Here is a 13903-nt window from a genome sequence, read left to right as displayed (position 1 = left end):
GGGTAATATGTATATATCAGTTTTAATCCTCATTGATTAAAAATTCACCTAGGTGTGATTGCCAAGTGGTCCCCTGACAAATACCTTAAACCCAATGGAGAGTTCTTGAAATGAAAGAGAGATTCTTATCGTAGGTGTGTGAGCCATGCCACTGTCTGATCAGCACGTGTGCAAAACTGATTACTACAGAAGAATCTGAAAGAGAAGTCAGGAGTACAGCCTCAATGAAATTTGTACATTCCAGGGTAGGAGCATGAGGATGAGAATTATTAAGCAAAAGGAACAGAAATGTGAGAGAAATAAGAGATAGAGAAACGCAGAGCAGCACCAGGTGGGACATTCAGTGAATACTGAACCGTCCTTGTTTATTTTCCACACGCTTAGGGGAGATGGGCGGAAACAGACTTCATTGACACGATATAAGGAATAGATTTGATTTCTCCGAACTTTGGTCCAGGTGGAACAGATCTACCTCTGTAATTAACCACACCCTAGGTCAGGGTCCCATTGATAACCACACCTGTTGTCAGAAACTTTGAAAGAGCAAAAGCTCAAACTCTCTGACTTTTAGTCATAGGGTTGGAACAGGTTCACATCTGTGGACCCCCACAAAGACACACTAGACCTAGGGAGACCTGAAGAAAGTTTTAAAAAGTGCTCTCAGGGGGCTGGAGAAACGCTTGGGTGATTATGAGCACTGACTGCTTATCCAGGGTTCATTTCCCAGTGTGCACATGGAGGCGTGCAAACATCTGTAACTTCAGTGCCAGGGGATCTGATGTCCTTCTAGTCTTCGTGGGTACCCGCCACACATGAGGTGCATAGAGGGCCATGCGAGCAAAACAATACACATACAATAATAAATTGAGCTAAAAATAATTTTAAAAAGAAGTGCTCTCATTCTAGATGTCCATCAGCGATGAAAGAACAATGAAAATTAAGGAATTTACACAGAGTAATTGTATTTATTCATCATAAAGGAAAACAGAATTATGAAGTTTGCAGGAAAAATGGGTGCAACTGGAAAATATTATGTTAAGTGAGGTAACTCAGGCTCAGGAAACACATAATAATGTACTATGTTCTCACTCATGTAGATAACAGTGTTAAATAATATTCATTCAAGATTTGATGAATAAATGATGATGTTTCATGAAATACACCATGTGTCTCTAACAACAAAAGGCAATGGGGAAGCCCAATATGGTGATGTATAACTGTAGTGTGAGCACCTAAAAGGCCGAGGTACAGGAATGGAGAGCTCAAAGTCATTGTAGGCTACAAAGTAAAGAGTCTAGAATAATAAAAATGATACAATCAATTTTTGATTAGAAAATCTGGTGATATTGTCAATGCAAATTATTTATAAAATTAATTCTTTTAAACAACAATGTTCTTGTTCTTATGAAACTCAAAACTTACCTTCCTGTATTTATTTCATCATTTCCGAAGTCCTCTGTTTCCTGCCTGTTCTTCCACTGTAAACTGACTTCCTGCCCTGCTTCTGTCTCTTTCCTCTGTTTTCCTCATCCTTCTTCACAGTCCTCTATCATTTGCATCATATGAGATGGCGAGTTTGCTACTTTTGGGTCACAACACAATTGATTACCTTATATGGAGTCACATTCTCTTAGAGCTGCATGGAGTACAGTTGGAATCTAATTCCTTTTTTTTTTTCCACAAAAGAAGACTCAAATTTAGGAGCCTGCACGCAATGAAGCTTTGTGGGTTTTTTTTTGGGGGGGGGTGTGTGTGTGTGTTTTGTAGAGTTTTTAATGAATTAAGACAGCATGCAATGTAATGAGTTTTGGTCTGACATTTTCACACATAAACACCAATACACTTGGCTCTTGTTCATTCCCAGTCTTTCAGTTCCAACTCCTGCTCATCCTGCCTTCCAACTGGTTCCTTAGTCCAGTCAAATAGTCTTCCTGATTTACTCCCTCACCTTCCTATCACTGAAGACCCCTTCTTCCCTGTAATAGTCCTTTCCCCAGCATTCACCCCTCCTCCAACAAATCCAGATTAAGTATATGAGAGAACTATTTTCTGATTCTGGCTTACTTTATGTAACATAATGATTTTAAGTTCCATCCATTTTCTTGCAGTGGCTATAATTCCATATTTCTTTGTAGTTGCATAAAAATTCCTTTGTGTACATATGCCACACTTTTTTTACATATTTATTTGTTGATGGACATCTACATTAGAGCAGTTCTGAGTTACTGCATATAGTGTTGAGTATGGCTATATGAGGACTTCTGTGCTATGCTGACTTGGAATTCTCCTGTTAAATACTCAGAATAGTGTAGCTATGGGCATGTGAGTGCAGGTGCCAGAGGAGGCCAGGAGGGGGCACTGGATCCTTGTAGGGTGTCGTGTACAGCCAGTCCTGGGTGCTAGGAAATGAAGTTGGGTCCTCTGCAATAACAGTTTGCTCTTAATGGTGGAGCTATTCTCCACTTCCTATTTCAGTTTTTAGATAAACATTTGTATTTACTTCCGTAATAAGTGGATTAGCCTACAGCCCCACTGGCATTGTATAAGGCTTCTTTTTCCTCACAGACTCACCAGGATTTGTTGTCTTTTGTTTTCTTGATAGCCATTCTGACTGGGTGACATGGAGTCTGAGAACAGTTTGATTTGCTCTTCTATGATGACTGCTAATATTGAAAACCTTTTATAATTATTTTTCTTCTTTTGAGAGCTACCTATTCAGTTCAGTGTCCCACTTGTTGAATGGATGGCTATTGATGCTAGTCTTGGCATTTCTTTGCATATGATAGGTATCCTTCCATTTCTGATGGTTGCTAACCTTTCTCTCACCATCTAGGGACTGTGTCTTCATTGTGGTGATTGCTTCTTTTGTTTGGTTTTATAAATCACATTTCTGGATTTTTACGCTTATTTCCTATGTCATTGGAATCCTCTTCAAAATCTCCTTTCCTCTGCCTAGCCATCCCTCAGTTATGTTTTCCTCAGGCAATTTCAAAATTTCACATGTTACATTAAGATGGCTAATACACTTTAAATTGATATTTTTGTGGCATTTGAGCTATGGATCTAGCTACATTCTTCTAGGTATGAATATCCAGTTTTCCCCCCATCATTTGTTTATTGCAGTGTTATTGTTCCACGTTTTAACACCATTGATCAAAACGCTCCTCCTGTAGCTGTGCAGCTTAGCATCAAGTCCTCCTTTCCATTTGTCTGCACATCTGGTTTGTGGTAGTGTGGTACAGCTTTCTTACTATGGCTCTGCATTATAATTTGGTGACACCTCCAGCCTCTCCCGCATTGCTCTTTCTATTCAGTAAGGTTTGGCTGTTCAGAGTCTCTCGTATTTCCAAGTGAATTTTAGGATTGCTATCTCTAATTCTGTGAAGACTATCCTTCAAAATTTTAGAGGGATTGTATCGAGACTACTTTGGGCAGCATTTTTTTTTTAACAATAGTTCTATAAAGCTACAACCAACGCAGATCTTCTCAAATTCTAATATCTTCTCAATTTCTTTCCTTGGTGTTTTTTTTTTTTAACAGTTTATTTATTTATTTATTAAAGGTTTCTGCCTCCTCTCCGCCACCGCCTCCCAATTCGCTCCCCTTCTCCCAATCAAGTCCCCCTCCCTCATCAGCCCAAAGAGCAGTCAGGGTTCCCTGCCCTATGGGAAGTCCAAGGACCTCCCACCTCCTTCCAGGTCTAGTAAGGTGAGCATCCAAACTGCCTAGGCTCCCACAAAGCCAGTACGTGCAGTAGGATACATATTAGAGTACTACTCAGCAGTAAAAAACAATGACTTCTTGAATTTTGCATGCAAATGGACGGAAATAGAAAACACTATCCTGAGTGAGGTAAGCCAGACCCAAAAAGAGGAACAGGGGATGTACTCACTCATAATTGGTTTCTAGCCATAAATAAAGGACATTGAGCCTATAATTTGTGATCCTAGAGAAGCTAAATAAGAAGGTGAACCCAAAGAAAAACATATAGGCATCCTCCTGGATATTAACCTTCATCAGGCGATGAAAGGAGACAGAGACAGAGACCCACATTGGAGCACCGGACTGAAATCCCAAGGTCCAAATCAGGAGCAGAAGGAGAGAGGGCACGAGCAAGGAACTCAGGACCGCGAGGGGTGCACCCATATACTGAGACAATGGGGATGTTCTATCGGGAACTCACCAAGGCCAGCTGGACTAGGTTTGAAAAAGCATGAGATAAAACTGGACTTGTTGAACATAGCGGACAATGAGGACTGCTGAGAAGTCAAGAACAATGGCACTGGGTCCTTGGTGTTTTGAAGTTTTCATTGTAGAGGTATTTCAAGGCCTTGATTAGGATTATTTCTAGGCATTTTACTTTCTTTAAATATATTATGAATGGGATTCTGCCCCCATCTGATTTCTCTCTTGGTATACAGAAAAAAATTGCTTTTGTTTGCTGATTTTTGTATTCTGATACTTTGCTAAAAACATTTATGAGATGTAAGGGATTTTGGGTGGGATTTCTAAGGTCTTTCAAATATTGAATCGTGTTATCAACAACTAATGGTACTTTGACTTCTTCCTTCCTACTGCATTCCTTTATACATTTCTTTCTTAACATTATATTTAATAAGAATAGAGAGAGTGGTCCTTTGTCTCATTCCTGATTTTAGAGGAAACACTTCAATTGTCCATTATTTAGTACGTTATCTATAGACTTGTCATATGTATCCCTTATTGTGTTTAGATGTATTTCTTTCATTTCTTGTTCACTAAGGAATTTTGTCATTAAGGTATCATGAACTTCATCAAAGTTTTTTTTTCATCTCTCTGAGCTGAATATGTGGTTTTTGCTTTTAAGTCTATTTATGTACAATATTACATTCATCGATTTACATATGTTGAGTCGATTTAGCAGCTCTGGGGTGAAACTTAGACACTTATAACATCTTAATGTACTCTCTAATTCATTTCTCAAAAGTTTTACTGAAACTTTTAAATCTGTGTGCAAAAAGGAAACTGGATTGTGGTTTCCCCTCTTGTGTAGATAGTTTTGGTGTTAACATACTGGGCTTGGGAGTGTGCCTTCCCTTTATATTATGTGGAATAGTTCTGGGAGTATTGGTGCAAGCTCTTCTTTAAAGGATTGATTATAATCCAGTTGTCACTCCATCTAGTCCTGGTCTTTCTTTTAGTTACTGTTTCAATGTTATTGCTTATTATAGAAAAAACTTTTAGATCATCTTGATTTAATACTTGTAGGTCAAATGTGTCCCAAATGTATCAATTTCTTCCATATTTTCCTTTATTCTCAAATATGTTTTCAGAGTATTCCTTAATAATTTCACAGATTGCTTTCTAAATTATTACAATATTTTTACTCTAATTTTATTAATTTGATACTTTTCTTTAGTTTGGTTAGTTTGGCTGGAGCTTGTCAATCTTGTTTATCTTTTCAAGAAATCAACTTTTGATTCTATGTATTCTCCTTTGTATTTCTTGACACCTGTTGCTTTTGGGTTTAGTTTGTCCTTGCTTTTCTGAACTCTTGAGGGGTACCATTAGATCATATCTTTTAAATAGCTAAGATTTTTTTCTTTTGAAACTGGATCTCACTATGAAATCCTCGCTGGTCTGGAACTTGATCTATTTGCCTTGACCTTCTGAATTCTGGGAATAAAGAAGTTCTCATAGATTTTTTTAAAAAGTATAACTGTTTATAGCTATAAAATTTTCTGCTAGAACTGCCTCAATGGTGTTCCAAAAGTTTTGATAAATTGTGCTATCATATCCACTTAGTTGGAGAACCTTAATTTTTCCCTATTGAATTCAATGGTCACTGTCCATTGTGAGTGCGTTATTCAATATCCAAATACTTGTGTACCTTTCGAGGTTTTTTGCTATTCATTTCAAATTCTATTCTAACATGAAATCATATTATACAAAGAATTATTTCTATTATCACATTGGCTAAGGCATGCTTTTTTGTATGCACTGTGATATATTTCAGACAAAAGTTTTTTGGTTTGAGAAGAAAAATATAAATTCTGTATCTGTTAGACTGAATATTCTGTAGATAACCATCAGGTCCTTTTGGTCTCTGAGGTTTCTTGGTTCATTGTTTTTCAGTTGCATCACCTAGAGAGGGATACTGAAGCTACCAAATGTTGTGCAAGCATCCTTTAGTACTTTTTAAAGTACAGCATTCCCAGTGCATACATCTACCATCTTCGATCATATTAGAGAGCTGCTTCCGCAAGTCAGCTTTTTAATGGTGTGTTTTCTTTATATAATAACAGTCCTGAGGTTAAACTAATCCTAAAATATTTAGAGTAATAATAACAAGCACTTACACTAGATATGTGTTGTGTCCATCAGAGGTCTAAATGCCTTTCAATAGTTTAGATATTTAATCATTATACTTATCTCAGAGTATGGTGATATTCATATCTTCATTTTACAGAAGAAGAAACTGAGGCACAGAACCTTCTAGTAGCTCGACCAAGATCACATGATTAGTGAGTGACAAAATTAAAGGATGAAATCTATCCATTTTTTTCCATTCTCCTTTGCCATTGCTCGTTTATTTTTCATAAGGTTTCTGTGATCTCTAGGCCAAATGAAACTCCAAAAATAACAATCTTAATTTCCAAATTGAGGGCATGATTTCTAAATGGACCAAGTTATTTTTGTGAACCCTACATAAAATTCAGGAACAGAACTTTGGGAAGGATCTTCCAGATGGCAGCAAATCTTCCCAGTTCAGTAATTAAGCCTTTTGAGAATGTGACTCTGTGGTAAAGCCGCTGACTGATTAACTGTACAATATCAATTATATCAAATGGAACTACTTTAATTCCGTCAAAATTTAGAGAAATCTGACATGCTGACATGAGATTCTGTGAACTGTGATAATGAGCCGCCAAATGTCACATCGTGCCACGGGGGGTTGGGCACCCTTGCTCTCAGACTAAAGGTGGTTTTTACTCTTCGCTCCTATTATTAAACACCACAGACAGTCATATATACATACGTGTCCTATTGAAATGAACAATCTAATCTTTTGGGTTTATATGACTCAAATTGTTAAGTTTATATGACTTAAATTGTTGAAATGATTTGTTAAATTTGCAGAAAATAAATGTAACATTTGTTTTGTGTGTAATTGAGAAAGATCATATACTTATGAAATTAGCCCCTCATTTTTTCCTCCCCCATTTTTGTGAAGCATATCCATCAAGTCTCTAAAGTTTAGAAGTTTAGCTTACCTAATTTTACAGTGGCAGAAACTTATCTGGCCATTAAGGACAAATCCAGACTGGTTAAATAGCCAAGCAAGAGTTACTGAGTGACAGAAACTTTCAACAGCTTGACTTTCCTGAAGCAGAGGCATGTCCTTTTTTATAAAAAGTAGAGATGATCATCAATGTACGAATTTGTCTCATTAATGAGATAGTAAGACTACCTTTAGGGAAATACATAAATGTAAAATGTTTGTTGTGTTCCAAAGGAGACAAAGAGAATCCTGTATATAATGACTTAGTAAAATGCCTCAATGACCTTAAGGAGTGGCCTGCTGTGGAAAATGCATTATTTTTTTTTAATATAGAATATTTGTTGATTATTGATTGCTCTAACAGGCTGCCGTAGTTGTCACCCTTGCCTCCTTTTAACCTTCTTTCATGCACTTCCATTAACCTCCGGATCATTCCCACTTGGAAACTCCAGTCTCCCACAAAAGTTAAAAGTCTAAAGCCCAACCCAGCCATTTTTTTTAACCAGCTTCCTTCCTTTTTTTTTTATTAATTTTTATTGAGCTCTATATTTTTCTCTGCTCCTCTCCCTTCCTCTCCTTTTGCTTTTAGCCATCTCTCATGGTTCCCATGCTCCCAATTTACTCAGGAGATCTTGTCTTTTTCTACTTCCCATGTAGATTAGATCCATGTATGTTTCTCTTAGGGTCCTCATTGTTGTCTAGGTTCTCTGGGATTGTGAATCATAGGCTGGTTTTCTTTGCTTTATGTCTAAAAGCCACTTATGAGTAAGTACATATGATATTTGTCTTTCTGGGTCTGGGGTACCTCACTCAATATGATGTTGATAGGTCCATCTATTTGCCTGCAAATTTCAAGATGTCATTATTTTTTTCTTCTGTGTAGTGATAAATTGTGTAAATGTAGCACATTTTCCTTATCCATTCTTCTGTAGAGGGGCATCTGTGTTGTTTCCAGGTCCTGGCTATGACAAATAATGCTTCTATTGACATAGTTGAGCACATGTCCTTGTGGTACGATTGAGCATCCTTTAGGTATATACCCAAAAGTGGTATTGCTGGGTCTTGAGGAAGGTTGTTTCCTAATTTTCTGAGAAATTGCCAGAGTGATATTCAGAGGGGCTGTACAAATTTGTATTCCCACTAGCAATGCAGGAGTGTTTCCTTTACCCAACAACCTCTCCAGCATAAGTTGTCATCAGTGTTTTTGATCTTGGTCATTTTTACAGGTGTAAGAGGCTTCCTTCCTTCTAAGACTCCCCCTTTGCTTTGACCATAATAATAATGTCAGTGCTATGGGAAGCTGGCAGTCTATGATCTTCATTCTCTCTTCCTCTTTGTCTCGCCCACCTTCAGTTCTTTATGAGCTATTTACTGAATTAGCTTATTCATTGTATATTTTGACTTGGCTATAAACAGCCATTTAAAAAGTTCTTCAGGCAGTTTCAGGAGATTGATCACAAGCGTGAGGACCTGAGTTTTGCTCTCTAGACCACATGTAAAAGGGGGTAGGGAGCTGTGGTGGCCAACCTGTATTCTCACAGAGCTGGATGCAGACATGACGACTCTCCAGAATATGCTGGCTAGAAAGACCAGCTCAAACCACGAGTTCTGAGTTCAGAAAGAGAACCTGCTTCGGTATCCAAGGTGGAGGGTGACCTTGAAGGCTCCTAATGTCAACCCCAGATCACCAGAAGCACACATGCACATATATGGTTATATACTCACACACAAATGTACTCACACATATGTGAACATTACTCCCCAAACAGACACAGCACACATACATATACAAAATGAATAAATGAAAGAATGAATTTATTGAGTGACTTTTGGCATTCAGGGATGGTATTTGGCAAACACTTTGTTTCCATGGGCCTCTTTGTATGAAAATTGTGTTTTTCAGTTACCTCTGCTGTACTCCACGGCTACTCTCTGCTGTTATTCTCCTTGGTGGGTTTTTGTAAAGTCTGGTAACCTCTATCTATGTTCCTTGACTTAGTGGATATTTAGACGTCCCTACTATGATAAATGGCAATAGAGCTGATGAATACAATGTCTTCCTGAGTTTTCACAGTCATAATTTTTCAATTAGATTTTTTCTTGCCTGTAGTTGACTAAGGAAAAGAAACCCCGAAGCATCCAATGATTAAAGTGGAGACAAGTGCTTCCAAATTTTTACAAGCGATAAAGCTTTTACCTCATTGTCTTCTACTAGCTGTAGGAAGGAGGGTGGATTAAAATCCCACATTACTTCGCTCTGCTGGTTCTCTGTTTATAGAGACAGTGAACCAAAGTACAGCTGGGATGGCAGTTAGAGGGAGAGGATTGCCAGTCCAGCTGCCTTTTTATCTCGAGCTTCTATGATTTACTCAATTACTTGCTACTATATTTAGAGAGTAAGATTACTTAAGACTCTTTTCCCTGAACTTTTGGGCTTAGTTACCAGTTCTGGGTAACTAACAGGGACAGTGCCACTTAAGGCCTATTGCAAGTCTATTTCAGGGATGACATTTTCGGCCCCGCTCTCCAGCTTGCTGAAGTCAGATTTTATAGAGTTAAGTTTTCAGAGACACTGATGCCCCCTCCGTGTGTTAACAACTGCACGTGAAGGCCTCACCTGATACTCGATAAGAAGGTAGATGGAAAAAATTCATGTCATATATTTACGTTGACATTCTTATCTCCCTAAACTTTATTTCTTTCATATTCCCAGAAGAACTCCTAGACTCTCACCTTCAACCATCATCTATCTACGATTCTACATTGCAGCGAAGCCTCATCTCTAAGCTTTTGATTTAATTGTTGAAGTATATGGAGTGAATTCAGACATTACTTACGACTGGCCCATCACATTGATCACTTCGGCCTGGTGCACTGTAGCCTTCTAAACCCTTATCTAGCATTATTAGAATCCATATTCCTCAGAAAGTTGTTGATCTAAATAAGTAAAACATTGTGGCATATTAGGTGTGGGGAGACTATGCTGTCTCTTGATGCGTAGTTGGGTCTGATACTGGCTATAAGTGTGCAAGGCCAATGAGGTTTGCTGTAGGTAAGTGCAGCGTATAGGATTTATTTTGTCAGGCAGAGGCCGTAATGAGGATGCTGTGAGCTCGACACGCAGGCAAACAGTTGCCTTCTCACATTGTAGAACTGATGACTGCTTCTGATGGCAGGAAGCTTTTGCACTTAGTTCTCAGATTCATCTGAGGGATGCTAAATTGACATATTTTTCTTGTTCTAGAGCCCATTTCTTTCACAATTACAGCTGTTATATAAAAGTCCTGGCAGGGATGGGAATTCATATTCTGAATTCACTATTCACTTAGTTACCTAGTCTAGTTCCCAGCCACTTCTTCTCCCTAACTAGCCAAGTTGTCCTTCAAGACACATTTCAAGGTAAAGAAGTGAGAGTGCACTACTCCAGTGCTCTAGCAGAAAGAATTACATACTAAAATATTTACTTTATTAAGAGGAAAAGTGAACTGGGTAAAATGAATGGAATATAGGGAGCAGCATTTTGTGAAGAAATCAGGGATAACTTAGAAAATCAAAGTAAACATTCACTTAGAAGGAGACTCAATTAAGGAATGTACCAAAGAAATGGAGATAGAAAGAAAAACTAGGTGTAATAGATCTGATTATTACTTAGTAAATTCCACACTCAAAATCCACGTGGGATTTACTGTTTTACTGAACTGGGTTATATTTGGATGTGGATCTGACTTTGGTCAATGGAGTGTTGACAGATGTACTGAGACAAAAGGCTTGAGGTGTGCAGACCTGTTGCATTTGCTCTCCTGCTTTCTGCTATGACAAGAATATGCTCTTGTCAGGAAGATCAGAGATACCCAGAGCAGAGCCAGTGTCCAGACCAGCCAACTATAAACTGCTCTGTTCAAGAATGCACAACTAAGAAATGATCTTTATTGTTAAATGCTCTTGGGAGTTTTTTGGTTGTCAGCTAAATAACAAAATCTAAGTGATATATTAGATACCAAGGTTGTAAAAGCAAGGAGACTGGGCTTAAAACATTTTAAGCTCCTTGGTTATTTTTTGTATGTGCGGCATTGATTAATGTAAAGCACAATACACGCACATGTTCATGTTATACACATATGCACATATTGCATGCTAAGGTACTCAAAGCAAAGTTTTCCTATATTTTCTTACTCCACATGTGCTTCTTTCCTTCAAGGACAACCGCTGTTGCCAGTTTCAGAGATTCCTTTGAAGGGACATTTTGTACATATGTCTTCATTTACCTGTGTGTTGATGTGTATATGAAAATGATAGTGTATTGTGTATATTCACAGATGATCATTGGATTTTTTGCAAAACTGCATAGCTAGAGATGGTCCTGTGTCAGTATATTCAGGAGAGCCGACATTTAGCACATGTAGAGTTGCTTAATAACCTATCATTTAGAACAATATAAATTATTTAATTAAGCACCACATACATGGTATGATTATCTTACACATTACTAACCAAACAAAGACAATTTTTCAAAATATCAATAAACTTCTAAACTAGTTTTGGGAAAGCAGAAGGGGAAAAGCAGTCAACTCTTTAGAAAGCAAAAATGTGGGGAAAAAAGAAGGGAAGAAAATGTGTGGCAAACAAAGTTTGAATAATATGCAAGAAAAATGCAAATCCCTCATGCATCTTCTTCATGAAATATGATGATAATATTTTAAAGGAAAATATTCTCAAACTTCATATTTTTTAAAACCCAGCTACATTAACAGAGTGTTCACAGAAGATGGTTTAATATATGTGAATTGAAAATGAGATATCACATGATATTTATCAGATATATTGTGGCATAGGGATCATACTAAATTACTGTGTTGAGTAGTATATACAATTATAATGCAACTCATCAAACAAATGAAACACTTCTCGATCTGCTGACATGAAGCAATAGGATATCTACTTCTACAGAGTGAAAACAGGCAATTTACAGGAATATATCAGAATTAAATAATTAAAGATCTTCCTTGAAAGGGAAGAATGTCAAACAAAACAAAAAGGTAATGATAAAAAAAGTGTGAACTAAAAATTTAAAACCTTGATCTATTGTTCAATACAAGCTCTCCAAACAAGTAGAAAATATATATTCTTTCAAGTGCATATAGATTATTTGTATGAAATAATCCACTTATTAGACTTAGAGGAAATATTTACATAAAACAAGAAATTGATATCATGTAGAATGAACTTCCAGGCCAAAATGGAACTAGCTTACAAAATAATTAAAGAGCAAAGCTTTCTGTGTTAGCTAGCTAAAAACCTAAACTCCAAATAATCTATGCTTCAGAGAAGAAATAATGTCAGAAACTGGGATAATTAGAACTAGTTTCAGTGGCTGTATAGCTTTAGAAATTAGTAATTTTCCATAACAATTTATTATGTTCTTAACGAGACATCTTTAGCTCTTCTGTACTCTATATATCCTAGAGAAAACAGAAAAAAAATGGGAAAATGAGTTTAAATAGAAAACGATGAAGAAGTAAATGAATTAGTGAAACAAATTATATTTTTTGGAAAAAATAATAGAACAACAAAACTCTAGAAATAAGTTAAGATTGGCAAAATTTATTTTAAACCAAACAAAAAGACATAAACAATAAGTGTTTAGCCTGGAAAGGGACCATAACTAAAATGAGTGAATGACATATGAGTTTCCAATGTGATGATACAATAAAAAATAGTCGTAGGCCTTGGGCTAGATTTAATGCCATTGCTGGTCTCATGTTTGCTCTGGAACTTTAAAGAGCCTTTGAGTTCTCTGCAGGGGACCCTGTGCTTGGCTCCTGAGAAACTACAGCCCATGCTTTAGGTATACAGATCAGTGCTGAGTATTGATGTACCTTCAAATGTTTTACAAAATTCTGAGTTTTAATGTGGTTTTGCTGAGAGTCTAAATTGACACAAGGACAAACGCCAGCAAGGACAGATTGATTCTTGCTCCCATTCCACATTAAATGCATATACCAAATCCTAGTCTCTAGCATGATGTAAACATTAGGTCTTTGACAGCAAGCAGGTCACAATGGGGAGCCCTAGTGCCATTATGGAAGAGGCAAGCGAACATGTAGGACATATGTAGGGCAATGACAAAATTGTCACCTGAAGTTTAGAAAGTGTCCTCACCAGTTGCTGGGTCTATGAGCCCATAATCTTAGGTCTTACAAACTCCAGACTATGAGAAATATAATATCATCAAGTCACCCCATCACTGGTATGGTAAACCAAAATGACAGTTGGTTACTTTTTTTTCTTTTACTCTTTTGTAGATAAGACTTTACATTTCTATTTTTGGTTCTGTGAATTTTTTTCCTGACACGGTTCTTCCACTATCAAAAGGTCAGTAGAATGAAATGGCACTCGTCCTCAGTTTGTTGTGCTACAAATCTCTTTCTTTATTGAGCAAAAATTTATTTTAATGCACTGCGCAATGAAAAATGATAACATAAATTCAATTGTTTACAATTGTTTCTAGCTAAACGTGTTTTCAAACATTTGCGTAAAATAGAGAGTTAATAATTTAAGTAAGATAAGTGAGACTTTTTAACAAAATTATAGAAATACAGTGAAGTAGATGGAAAGTTCTGAAATGGATTTTCTTGGGAGCCT

This window comes from Chionomys nivalis, chromosome 2 (genome assembly GCF_950005125.1).
Source record: "Chionomys nivalis chromosome 2, mChiNiv1.1, whole genome shotgun sequence".
NCBI lineage: Eukaryota > Metazoa > Chordata > Mammalia > Rodentia > Cricetidae > Chionomys > Chionomys nivalis.
Note: the sequence above shows the minus strand (reverse complement) of the source record.